At 47.6% G+C, this 12,342-nt stretch overlaps 1 long non-coding RNA gene across 1 annotated transcript; it reads right to left on the minus strand.

The window, feature by feature from the left end:
• Window positions 1-5,075: 5,075 nt before the first annotated feature.
• Window positions 5,076-5,493, minus strand: LOC131692108 (uncharacterized). The gene is made up of 3 exons (XR_009305917.1): window positions 5,375-5,493; window positions 5,225-5,309; window positions 5,076-5,148 (listed from the first exon to the last, which is right to left on the minus strand). It is a non-coding gene; the product is annotated as an uncharacterized LOC131692108 (long non-coding RNA).
• Window positions 5,494-12,342: the final 6,849 nt, after the last annotated feature.

A 12,342-nucleotide genomic window follows, 5' to 3' on the forward strand; every position in this document is an offset into this window, starting at 1 on the left:
ATCAGTGCTTAATGAATTGACGACCTCAGACAGATGATTAGCATTCCCCATCGTTACTCTACGCGTCTGCCAAGCACGACTTCCATGGGCCCAAAGTAGTCAACTCCTATGTACGTAAAGGGGAGCGAGAAAGCAGCGAGCCGCGCATCTGGTAAGTCTGCCATTATTGGAGGGTTTGGCACCGACGATTCATTTTTGCAGCGTTGGCAGTTTTGCGAACCTTGGCGTAAATGACACGGATTCGGTAGATGTGGTACTTTCCTGCAGTTTTGACTGGGACAGGACTGTCATTTCATCGGGATATGCGGCAAGCTGAGCTAGGCTAATCAAATAGTTTTCCGCCACGCTTAATTCCTCCATTGAAAAAGGTCCCGTTTGGATCGGCTGCTTGCGACGTTTTAAGCGACAATTTGCTGGGAAACGGAAAACAGCTGTGATCACGTTGATCAGGCGCCGCCAATTAGAGCAATACGTCACTCAGCACAGTGGATCAGGAACCGCTCGATGAAACAGTAAATGGGGACGCAGTTCAGTCTTCGTTGAGCAATGAGCAATCGTTGGCTGGGGCCATTCCGACACTGGTTGCCAAAGAAAATCCAGACCGGTAAACCATCTGCTGTTACTCGTCAAATCTGGCCTTCTCTCCCATTTTGTCTCGTCGTCTGCTACGTTAAGTTTTGTAGGGACCCAACGCCACTCAGTAGCTTCCGTAGTTTCAAGGAGTTCGCCGACACGTAATGCTACGAACTGTGTGTAACGTCGATGGTCTGAATTGATCAAGCAGAGAACGTCGCGCGAATCGGTCCAGAACACTCGATTATTGATTGAGATGGAGAGAGACTCGCCAACAGCTCGTGCGAGTCTTGCACCGACTACAGCTGCTTGGAGCTCCAACTTTGGGATTGAGACAATCTTCAACGGTGCTACGCGAGTTTTAGCTGCAACGATTGAGCATTGAGTAACGTCATCGCGAACGAATCTCAGATAACATACAGCTGCTATCCCATTCTCGCTCGCATCAACAAACGTATGTAGCTGCGTATCGCAACTATTCGCTGGGGACGAATGAAGGTTGTAACATCGTGGAATTCGGACCATTTCCACCTGTGGCAGAACTCTCAGCCACCTTTGCCATTTCCTGAATAATTCGTCTCCGATTTTCTCATCCCATTGGACTCTGGATCGCCAAACTTCCTGCAGCAGAATCTTGAGATACACCAAGAAAAGAGCGATAAGTCCGAGAGGATCAAAGATAGTCATCAATACGCGTAGGATCTCTCGCTTAGTCGGTCGTCGCTGGCCTTCCAGCAGTGCTTGGTCGAAACGGGTCCACCCGACTTTGTACGTGAATACATCTGAGGCCATGCACCTCCACATGCCCAAGACTTTCTCAGTGCCCATTTATGACTGCAGATCAAGACTCTTCTCTTCTAGAGAACTGTCCTGTAATCGTGATAGCACTACCTCCGAGTTACTCATCCAGTTGCGTATCTCAAACCCGCCTTCCGAATGTACGTACTTGATGCCCTGTGCTGCTTCTTGCTCCGTGTCTACACTCACCAACAAGTCGTCCACATAGTGACGCTTTGTTATCGATTCGACGGCGGCCGGGAACTGATTGGAGAAGCTATTGGCATTTAGATTCTTGATGAATTGGGCGCTACTAGGGGAGCAGCAGGCTCCAAAAGTCATAACCTGCATAACATAGGTTGCAATTTCGCCGTTTTCGTCATCCCACAAGAAGCGCTGGCATTGTTGATCTTCCTCCAGAATTCGCACTTGGTGGAACATCTCGCGTATGTCTCCGGTCAATGCTACTCGACGCTCGCGGAACTGAAGCAGGATCGTCAGCAACGAACACAGTTGATCAGGGCCTTTCAACAGGACGGAGTTTAGAGACACACCGAAAGCCTTGGCTGCTGCATCCCAAACCATTCTAACTTTCCCGGGTTTATTCGGGTTGGTGACCGGGAATATGGGTAGATACCACACACGTGGTAAGGTTTGGCTCAGTTCATCGTTGGTGAGTTTTCGTTCGTATCTTTTAGACAAGTAATCGGCAATTTTCCGATTTAGGACCTGCGCTAGCACCGGCTTATTTTCCATGCGTTTTTTTCAGACAGTAATGTCGACGCAGAGCCATTGCTCGATTATCTGGCAGGAAGATTGAAGTAGGTGTTGAGCGTGCTGATCATCGGACGAGAGTAGAGTATTAACTGGTTTCGACAGGCCAAGGCTATCCAGCGTAAAATACGCTTTCATAGCTTGATGCAAGGACTCGTCTGTTTCTTGGTCCTGATCGGCTCGACGAACATGGAATGTGCACAGTGCGGAATTAATTGGTCGATCCATTTGCCAGTTACCACAAACCGTCCAGCCTAGACGTGTCTTTACCGCTATCGGATCATCGAACCCCATCTCTCTAGTCTTCTGGACGAGACTTATTCCGGCGTGTTTCATCCCAATAAGGATTCGTGGTCGAGCGTCGAAATACGAATCGATTGGTAGACCTCGAAGGTGTGGATACACATCCGCTAGCTTGTCTACGTTCAGCGTTTGAGGTGGAAGTAACAGCTCCTCGACTGTTCTCACGGTATCCAAGCGGAACTTCTTGGTTTGGCTTCGTATACCGGCTACGACTAGGCTAACGACTCTTGACTTATCCTCATTTCGCTGAGTGCCCCCAGTCCAACGCAAACATAAAGGCTGAACATCGCCGTCTAAGGACAACTCATTCGCCAGCTCCTGATCAAGCAAGGTTAGCTCCGAACCGTCGTCGAAAAAGGCATATGTTCTTACCATCCGATTTTTCTCGTAGAGAATCACCGGCAAGTAACGAAACAATACAGTACCCAGGTCGATCCCATGAGTGTTGCACCTACGGGGCTCATGGCTGGTTCCCGGCTGTGGCGACGAAGACCTACCAGTTGAAATTGGCTGCTTCTGATCCAGTACAACGTTTCTTTGTTCATTGTGTAGCAGTGCAGGATGTTTCAGTTCATAACCGTTCTTCCCACATGGCTTTGCTTTACTGCCACCGTTGTTTCGTTGGAGACATCTGCGGCATAGTCCAAACTCTCTGACCGCTGCCCACCGTGAAGCCCGTGAAAGGTCTTGAAAATGCTTGCATTTCTCTACTTCCTTACAACTCCCTTTGCAGATTAGACATACGTTAATGGCAGACGGCTTGATGTATTCGTCGACCTTTGGCGGACTTGATAATGTGAAATCGGGCTGACAATCGGAGTGAACATTCATGAAGGCATTTCCCTTCCTTGCTCCTCGTGGTTCGTTTCTAAGCAATTTAGATTCCTGCACAATTAACGGGATCGTCACAGCACTGGCCGCTTCGGCGAGAGAATACACCCAGTTTCCGAACGTCGAAAGGTTAACAGAAGGAAGGGTTTGTCTATATCGAGCCCAGTCTAATTTTATCGATGGAGAAAGTTTGCACACGAGCTGATGCAGAAGAGAGATGTTGTACAAATACTCCTCCAAACTACAGGTATCAACTATAGCGCAAAAGTTTTGTACGTTGACGGCGAAATCCACTATCGTTTCAAGCTTATCCTCTCTGATCGACGGCAACGAGTTGATCGAAATCAGCGAATGATCAATAGCCTCTGGCTGCCCAAACAGCATTCGTAATGTCGCTATCACCCCGTGCACATTGCATGGATGCATCAGACGACTTTTAACGGCTTCATACGCCTTGCCTTTAAGGCACCTTTGAAGTCGGAGAGTGTTCTCCTCGTCACTGAAACCACACATCGCTGTAGAGTTATTGAAAGTTGACAGGAAAACTGAGGCAAATCCTTCGGCACCGCTTGGCGCGCAGCTATCTGTTCTCGAGTGGGCGGACGGGAATGTTGTGGCAAAGCATGGCTCTGGCGGGTAACATTTTGATTAACCGCGGAAACACTTCGACTTACGGCTGAAACAATGCTGTTTCCCCTTCGTGAAACTGAATGGCCCGGAACGGACGATTGGCCAATAGAACAGTCTAGTTGAGAAATTGGTTGTTTAGAACCCTTGCTACCATCGGGATTATTGACCAGAGAAGCGAAATTAAGACCTTTGACTGATTACGCAGTAGTCGTGAAGCAGCTCCTGCATCCGGGCGCTGTTCTTCCACAGCAAGATTATGCGTTGAATGACGTTGTCGGTTGAAGTTACGTGAACCGGCTACAACCATTTCTCCTTGCTGCTGAACGCGCTTCACTCCCTGGGCCCATTAATCAATTCGACTCATTCCTTCACTTCCCCGATGTGACATCTGCATTAGAATTCTGTACTTCTTGTCAACGTAGGCGCGTTGTCTTTCAGCCTCCTGCTGAGCCAAAACGTGTTCTTCCTCCAGCTTTAGCAGTTCCAGCTTTAGCAGCGATGCATGCGATGACGCATTTGATGACTCGGACAACTTATCATTCCGCTTAAACCGCGAGGCATGCGACGATGCGTGGGAAACCTCTGACAACTCATCTCTCCGTGGTTGCTCTGACTGAGACCTTCCCTTTGGTGGCTTAGAGCCTACTGTATTTGACGACTTCTTTGACGATTGTTCCGTGCGCTCGTCCACCCGTTCTCCTGTTGCAGGAATCTTATCGGGGGTAGAACGTGTTTGCTGATACGCATTTAGGGCAGCTCCAGTCTTGTTGTTCGACCTCCTTGTTGACTCCTACACAGGCAAAATGATGCCACTTATCGCAGTCGTCGCATTGCACCATCTCATCACAATCCGGACCACCACGCGTTTTACACGCTCTTCCCGGTAAGGTTTCATCCGGTTGTTGCTCTTCCGTGACCACCACTGACACACCACTTGTACCACGCTCACCTTGGTTTGTCTTACCAACATCAACACTGGCCTTTGGTTTTGGCCGCGTATTTTTGCTCCGACCCGACATAACTCGAGAATCGCTCGAGATAAACGAAATTTGTAAACTGTTGCGCACCAACAAAACGAAGAAAGAAAACCGAATTTGTGAATCCAATATTTATTATTAGGAGGATTACAAATTTCCTACAGTATAATATGAGTTAGTTTTATATGCAGGAATAATTCCGTTAAACTTACGTTTACTGTTTATCCTACACCGACGGTAATCCGGTACCTGACGGTAGATCTTCCTCTCCTTCCTGTGATGCCTGAAGTTGGGCAATTAATGTATATTTGCTACAATATCACTGTCCTATTTTTAGATAATAATGTCTTCCGACTTACCAACTAATATCCAATGCTAATTAATGATCCACTTTGTAATGTTTCGCAAACATGGATTCTGGATATCGGTGCTTGGAATAACTTGCTAATAGGAATTAGGTTTAGTTTTAGGTTTAAATTTATGCATTACGTATGTATATCAGTGCTTACCGTTATAGATGCTTTAGGTAACTTAGTTTAGTTTTAGTTTAGTATATATCTTTTAATTCAATATGAATTCACTAGGTTTAAGAATACTCGGTAGAAAATAACTATTTTTTACTCACACGCGGAGATGCCAGATACTTTTTTCAAATGTCTGCAAAAATAATTTTAAAAGTCTGGGAAGAACAAAAAATGTCAGGAAAGCTAGTGTAACCAAAAGCCTTTATCACAGAGAACAGACGTCCATCTTCAGCATTCAACTTATGTAAAATCTCTAACGGTTTCGAAGGTAGTTTGGATATCTGAACCAGGTGCGCTACTGTCGTCATGTTTTTTTGTAGCTGAGTTCGACAAAATTGACAGCGGTTATTCCTCTACCCAGTCAAACTAGTCCGGAACCGATTCGGACTTCCAGCATGAATTCCAGCTCAAATGCGTCAACCGAGAGTCGGAATCGGTTGTTTTCTTTGAGCTAGATTCCATGCTGAATCCATCCAGGATTTCGAACCGGTTCCGGAATCGATTTGACGGATAGTTGGGATAGGATGGTGTGGCGGCGCTAGCGTTTTCGTATATTAATTCAAATATTTACACACGTTTTTTAAATATTTTTGTTCGATCATGGATGTATGTTCTCTGTGCCTTTATATTCAAAAATCTGTGAATATCTGCAACCAAACTAAAAAATCTGCAAATATCTGCAACCAAACTAAAAAATCTGCAAATATCTGCGTCATCGAAAAAATCTGCAGTTAAAATTTAAAGTGCAGACTTGTCTGCAAATCTGGCATCTCTGCTCACACGTGTGACACTCGGTATGACAGCAGCCTACCTGTCACTTGTTGCGTGAGTGTACACACTTAAAATTCATTACCTACCAGTGGGTAATTTTAATTTGCTGTCCTTATTTCACTGCCGGAAAACAAGGGAGAGGGAATGATTTTTTTTACTCAAAATTAATGGGATGAAGTTTAGTCGGCTTTGGGGAATATCTCCTTATTTTTGGGTAAATTTGGACTCCCTCTCTTTCGTTTTTCGTTGGAGGAAGTAGGATGCACAGATTTAAGATTACCTACTGCTAGGTAATGCAAGTTTTCTGTGTATTGACTATCAAGCCGGATTGCGAAGGTGGTGCATTCCGCAGCTGATGTCTGTGGTAGTGAGCAGTTCTGGCAGTTTAGTGATGATGCGTGCAGACTGATATTGAGTCTGCTAACAGTCCCCCCAGGTATGCCAACTTCTGATTGGCTTACACCTCATCGCGACGAACGTCCAACACTGCCAGTTTCGTTGCAGGTCGTTCGTACACACCTCTCGCTGTTTGAACAGTTGCAGATCGGATTTGCCCGTCTTGGCCGACACGCGTGTGAATCACTTTGCCCTTCGGTCAGCAATTCCTCGGCAGATTGGAGTCCACGATGACTACTACGTCGCCCAACGAGATTGGCTTGGTATGTGCAAACCACTTCGTTTTCCTGGTAATTTCCGGTAGATAATCGGTGACCCAGCGCTTCCAAAACTGGTTTGCTACAACTTGCGATACTCGCCAGTTTTGTCGTAGGGCAGAGCCGCTGTCGTCCATCGTTTCACGCCACTCGATGAGCCCAGTAAGAAATGGTTCGGAGTTAGTGCAGGGGCCGAATCGTCATCTATGGGAACGTGGGTCAAAGGGCGAGAGTTAACTGTGCTTTCGATTTCGGTAAGTAAACTCCGAAGAATTTCATCGGAGGGCTTTCGTGAAGGTAAAGTTGCCATCAGGTTCTTTTTGACGGTACGGATCAGGCGCTCCCAACTACCACCCATGTGCGGGGCGGTCGGTGGGTTGAATACCCATTCGGTTTCAGGGCTTAGGAACTCCTTCATTATAGCATTTTGATCAATCAAATCAGGAGCTTCCTTCAGTTCTCGACATGCACCGACAAAATTCGTCCCGCGGTCGCTGTGAATCCGTCTAGGAGTGCCACGACGAGCAATGACGTTGCGAAGTGCCAAGATGCAGGAATCAGTGCTTAATGAATTGACGACCTCAGACAGATGACTAGCATTCCCCATCGTTACTCTACGCGTCTGCCAAGCACGACTTCCATGGGCCCAAAGTAGTCAACTCCTATGTGCGTGAAGGGGAGCGAGAAAGCAGCGAGCCGCGCATCTGGCAAGTCTGCCATTATTGGAGGGTTTGGCACCGACGATTCATTTTTGCAGCGTTGGCAGTTTTGCGAACCTTGGCGTAAATGACACGGATTCGGTAGATGTGGTACTTTTAGCGTAGTTCGTTGATAACGGTCTCGTGGTTCAGGTGGTGGTATTTACCGTGGTAGTGCGAGACTATCAGTTTGGTTACATGGTGGTCACGTGGTAGAATGATTGGACTTCTAGCGTCCTCGATGGCGAACTGACAAGCTGAAATTCTAGTTCGCATTCGAAGAATTCCATAGTCGTCTATCCACGGGGTGAGCTTATACAGCGGACTGCTCTTGTGAATCAACCTTTTGGCCGGACATTCCTGCAGTTTTGACTGGGACAGGACTGTCATTTCATCGGGATATGCGGCAAGCTGAGCTAGGCTAATCAAATCGTTTTCCGCCACGCTTAATTCCTCCATTGAAAAAGGTCCCGTTTGGATCGGCTGCTTGCGACGTTTTAAGCGACAATTTGCTGGGAAACGGAAAACAGCTGCGATCACGTTGATCAGGCGCCGCCAATTAGAGAAATCCGTCACACAGCACAGTGGATTAGGAACCGCTCGATGAAACAGTAAATGGGGACACAGTTCAGTCTTCTTTGAGCCATGAGCAATCGTTGGCTGGGGCCATTCCGACACTGGTTGCCAAAGAAAATCCAGACCGGTAAACCATCTGCTGTTACGCGTCAAATCTGGCCCTCTCTCCTATTTTGCCCCGTCGTCTGCTACGTTAAGTTTTGTAGGGACCCAACGCCACTCAGTAGCTTCCGTAGTTTCTAGAAGTTCGCCGACACGGACTGCTACGAACTGTGTGTAACGCCGATGGTCTGAATTGATCCAGCAGAGAACGTCGCGCGAATCGGTCCAGAACACTCGATTATTGATTGAGATGGAGAGAGACTCGCCAACAGCTCGTGCGAGTCTTGCACCGACTACAGCTGCTTGGAGCTCCAACTTTGGGATTGAGACAATCTTCAACGGTGCTACGCGAGTTTTAGCTGCAACGATTGAGCATTGAGTAACGTCATCGCGAACGAATCTCAGATAACATACAGCTGCTATCCCATTCTCGCTCGCATCAACAAACGTATGTAGCTGCGTATCGCAACTATTCGCTGGGGACGAATGAAGGTTGTAACATCGTGGAATTCGGACCATTTCCACCTGTGGCAGAACTCTCAGCCACCTTTGCCATTTCCTGAATAATTCGTCTCCGATTTTCTCATCCCATTGGACTCTGGATCGCCAAACTTCCTGCAGCAGAATCTTGAGATACACCAAGAAAAGAGCGATAAGTCCGAGAGGATCAAAGATAGTCATCAATACGCGTAGGATCTCTCGCTTAGTCGGTCGTCGCTGGCCTTCCAGCAGTGCTTGGTCGAAACGGGTCCACCCGACTTTGTACGTGAATACATCTGAGGCCATGCACCTCCACATGCCCAAGACTTTCTCAGTGCCCATTTATGACTGCAGATCAAGACTCTTCTCTTCTAGAGAACTGTCCTGTAATCGTGATAGCACTACCTCCGAGTTACTCATCCAGTTGCGTATCTCAAACCCGCCTTCCGAATGTACGTACTTGATGCCCTGTGCTGCTTCTTGCTCCGTGTCTACACTCACCAACAAGTCGTCCACATAGTGACGCTTTGTTATCGATTCGACGGCGGCCGGGAACTGATTGGAGAAGCTATTGGCATTTAGATTCTTGATGAATTGGGCGCTACTAGGGGAGCAGCAGGCTCCAAAAGTCATAACCTGCATAACATAGGTTGCAATTTCGCCGTTTTCGTCAACCCACAAGAAGCGCTGGCATTGTTGATCTTCCTCCAGAATTCGCACTTGGTGGAACATCTCGCGTATGTCTCCGGTCAACGCTACTCGACGCTCGCGGAACTGAAGCAGGATCGTCAGCAACGAACACAGTTGATCAGGGCCTTTCAACAGGACGGAGTTTAGAGACACACCGAAAGCCTTGGCTGCTGCATCCCAAACCATTCTAACTTTCCCGGGTTTATTCGGGTTGGTGACCGGGAATATGGGTAGATACCACACACGTGGTAAGGTTTGGCTCAGTTCATCGTTGGTGAGTTTTCGTTCGTATCTTTTAGACAAGTAATCGGCAATTTTCCGATTTAGGACCTGCGCTAGCACCGGCTCCTTTTCCATGCGTTTTTTTCAGACAGTAATGTCGACGCAGAGCCATTGCTCGATTATCTGGCAGGAAGATTGAAGTAGGTGTTGAGCGTGCTGATCATCGGACGAGAGTAGAGTATTAACTGGTTTCGACAGGCCAAGGCTATCCAGCGTAAAATACGCTTTCATAGCTTGATGCAAGGACTCGTCTGTTTCTTGGTCCTGATCGGCTCGACGAACATGGAATGTGCACAGTGCGGAATTAATTGGTCGATCCATTTGCCAGTTACCACAAACCGTCCAGCCTAGACGTGTCTTTACCGCTATCGGATCATCGAACCCCATCTCTTTAGTCTTCTGGACGAGACTTATTTCGGCGTGTTTCATCCCAATAAGGATTCGTGGTCGAGCGTCGAAATACGAATCGATTGGTAGACCTCGAATGTGTGGATACACATCCGCTAGCTTGTCTACGTTCAGCGTTTGAGGTGGAAGTAACAGCTCCTCGACTGTTCTCACGGTATCCAAGCGGAACTTCTTGGTTTGGCTTCGTATACCGGCTACGTCTAGGCTAACGACTCTTGACTTATCCTCATTTCGCTGAGTGCCCCCAACGCAAACATAAAGGTCGAACATCGCCGTTAGCTCCGAACCGTCGTCGAAAAAGGCATATGTTCTTACCATCCGATTTTTCCCGTAGAGAATCACCGGCAAGTAACGAAACAATACAGTACCCAGGTCGATCCCATGAGTGTTGCACCTACGGGGCTCATAGCTGGTTCCCGGCTGTGGCGAAGGAGACTTACCAGTTGAAATTGGCTGCTTCTGATCCAGTACAACGTTTCTTTGTTCATTGTGTAGCAGTGCAGGATGTTTCAGTTCACAACCGTTCTTCCCACATGGCTTTGCTTTACAGCCACCGTTGTCGTTGGAGACATCTGCAGCATAGTCCAAACTCTCTGACCGCTGCCCACCGTGAATCCCGTGAAAGGTCTTGAAAATGCTTGCATTTCTCTACTTCCTTACAACTCCCTTTGCAGATTAGACATACGTTAATGGCAGACGGTATTCGTGCACCTTTGGCGGACTTGATAATGTGAAATCGGGCTGACAATCGGAGTGAACATTCATGAAGGCATTTCCCTTCCTTGCTCCTCGTGGTTCGTTTCTAAGCAATTTAGATTCCTGCACAATTAACGGGATCGTCACAGCACTGGCCGCTTCGGCGAGAGAATACACCCAGTTTCCGAACGTCGAAAGGTTAACAGTAGGAAGGGCTTGTCTATATCGAGCCCAGTCTAATTTTATCGATGGAGAAAGTTTGCACACGAGCTGATGTAGAAGAGAGATGTTGTACAAATACTCCTCCAAACCACAGGTATCAACTATAGCGCAAAAGTTTTGTACGTTGACGGCGAAATCCACTATCGTTTCAAGCTTATCCTCTCTGATCGACGGCAACGAGTTGATTTTCGAAACCAGCGAATGATCAATAGCCTCTGGCTGCCCTAACAGCATTCGTAATGTCGCTATCACCCCGTGCACATTGCATGGATGCATCAGACGACTTTTAACGGCTTCATACGCCTTGCCGTTAAGGCACCTTTGAAGTCGGAGAGTGTTCTCCTCGTCACTGAAACCACACATCGCTGTAGAGTTATTGAAAGTTGACAGGAAAACTGAGGCAAATCCTTCGGCACCGCTTGGCGCGCAGCTATCTGTTCTCGAGTGGGCGGACGGGAATGTTGTGGCAAAGCATGGCTCTGGCGGGTAACATTTTGATTAACCGCGGAAAAACTTCGACTTACGGCTGAAACAATGCTGTTTCCCCTTCGTGAAACTGAATGGCCCGGAACGGACGATTGGCCAATAGAACAGTCTAGTTGAGAAATTGGTTGTTTAGAACCCTTGCTACCATCGGGATTATTGACCAGAGAAGCGAAATTAACCTTTGACTGATTACGCAGTAGTCGTGAAGCAGCTCCTGCATCCGGGCGCTGTTCTTCCACAGCAAGATTATGCGTTGAATGACGTTGTCGGTTGAAGTTACGTGAACCGGCTACAACCATTTCTCCTTGCTGCTGAACGCGCTTCACTCCCTGGGCCCATTAATCAATTCGACTCATTCCTTCACTTCCCCGATGTGACATCTGCATTAGAATTCTGTACTTCTTGTCAACGTAGGCGCGTTGTCTTTCAGCCTCCTGCTGAGCCAAAACGTGTTCTTCCTCCAGCTTTAGCAGTTTCAGCTTTAGCAGCGATGCATGCGATGACGCATTTGATGACTCGGACAACTTATCATTCCGTTTAAACCGCGAGGCATGCGACGATGCGTGGGAAAACTCTGACAACTCATCTCTCCGTGGTTGCTCTGACTGAGACCATCCCTTTGGTGGCTTAGAGCCTACTGTATTTGACGACTTCTTTGACGATTGTTCCGTGCGCTCGTCCACCCGTTCTCCTGTTGCAGGAATCTTATCGAGGGTAGAACGTGTTTGCTGATACGCATTTAGGGCAGCTCCAGTCTTGTTGTTCGACCTCCTTGTTGACTCCTACACAGGCAAAATGATGCCACTTATCGCAGTGTCGCATTGCACCATCTCATCACAATCCGGACCACCACACGTTTTACACGCTCTTCCCAGTAAGGTTTCATCCA

This window comes from Topomyia yanbarensis, chromosome 3 (genome assembly GCF_030247195.1).
Source record: "Topomyia yanbarensis strain Yona2022 chromosome 3, ASM3024719v1, whole genome shotgun sequence".
NCBI lineage: Eukaryota > Metazoa > Arthropoda > Insecta > Diptera > Culicidae > Topomyia > Topomyia yanbarensis.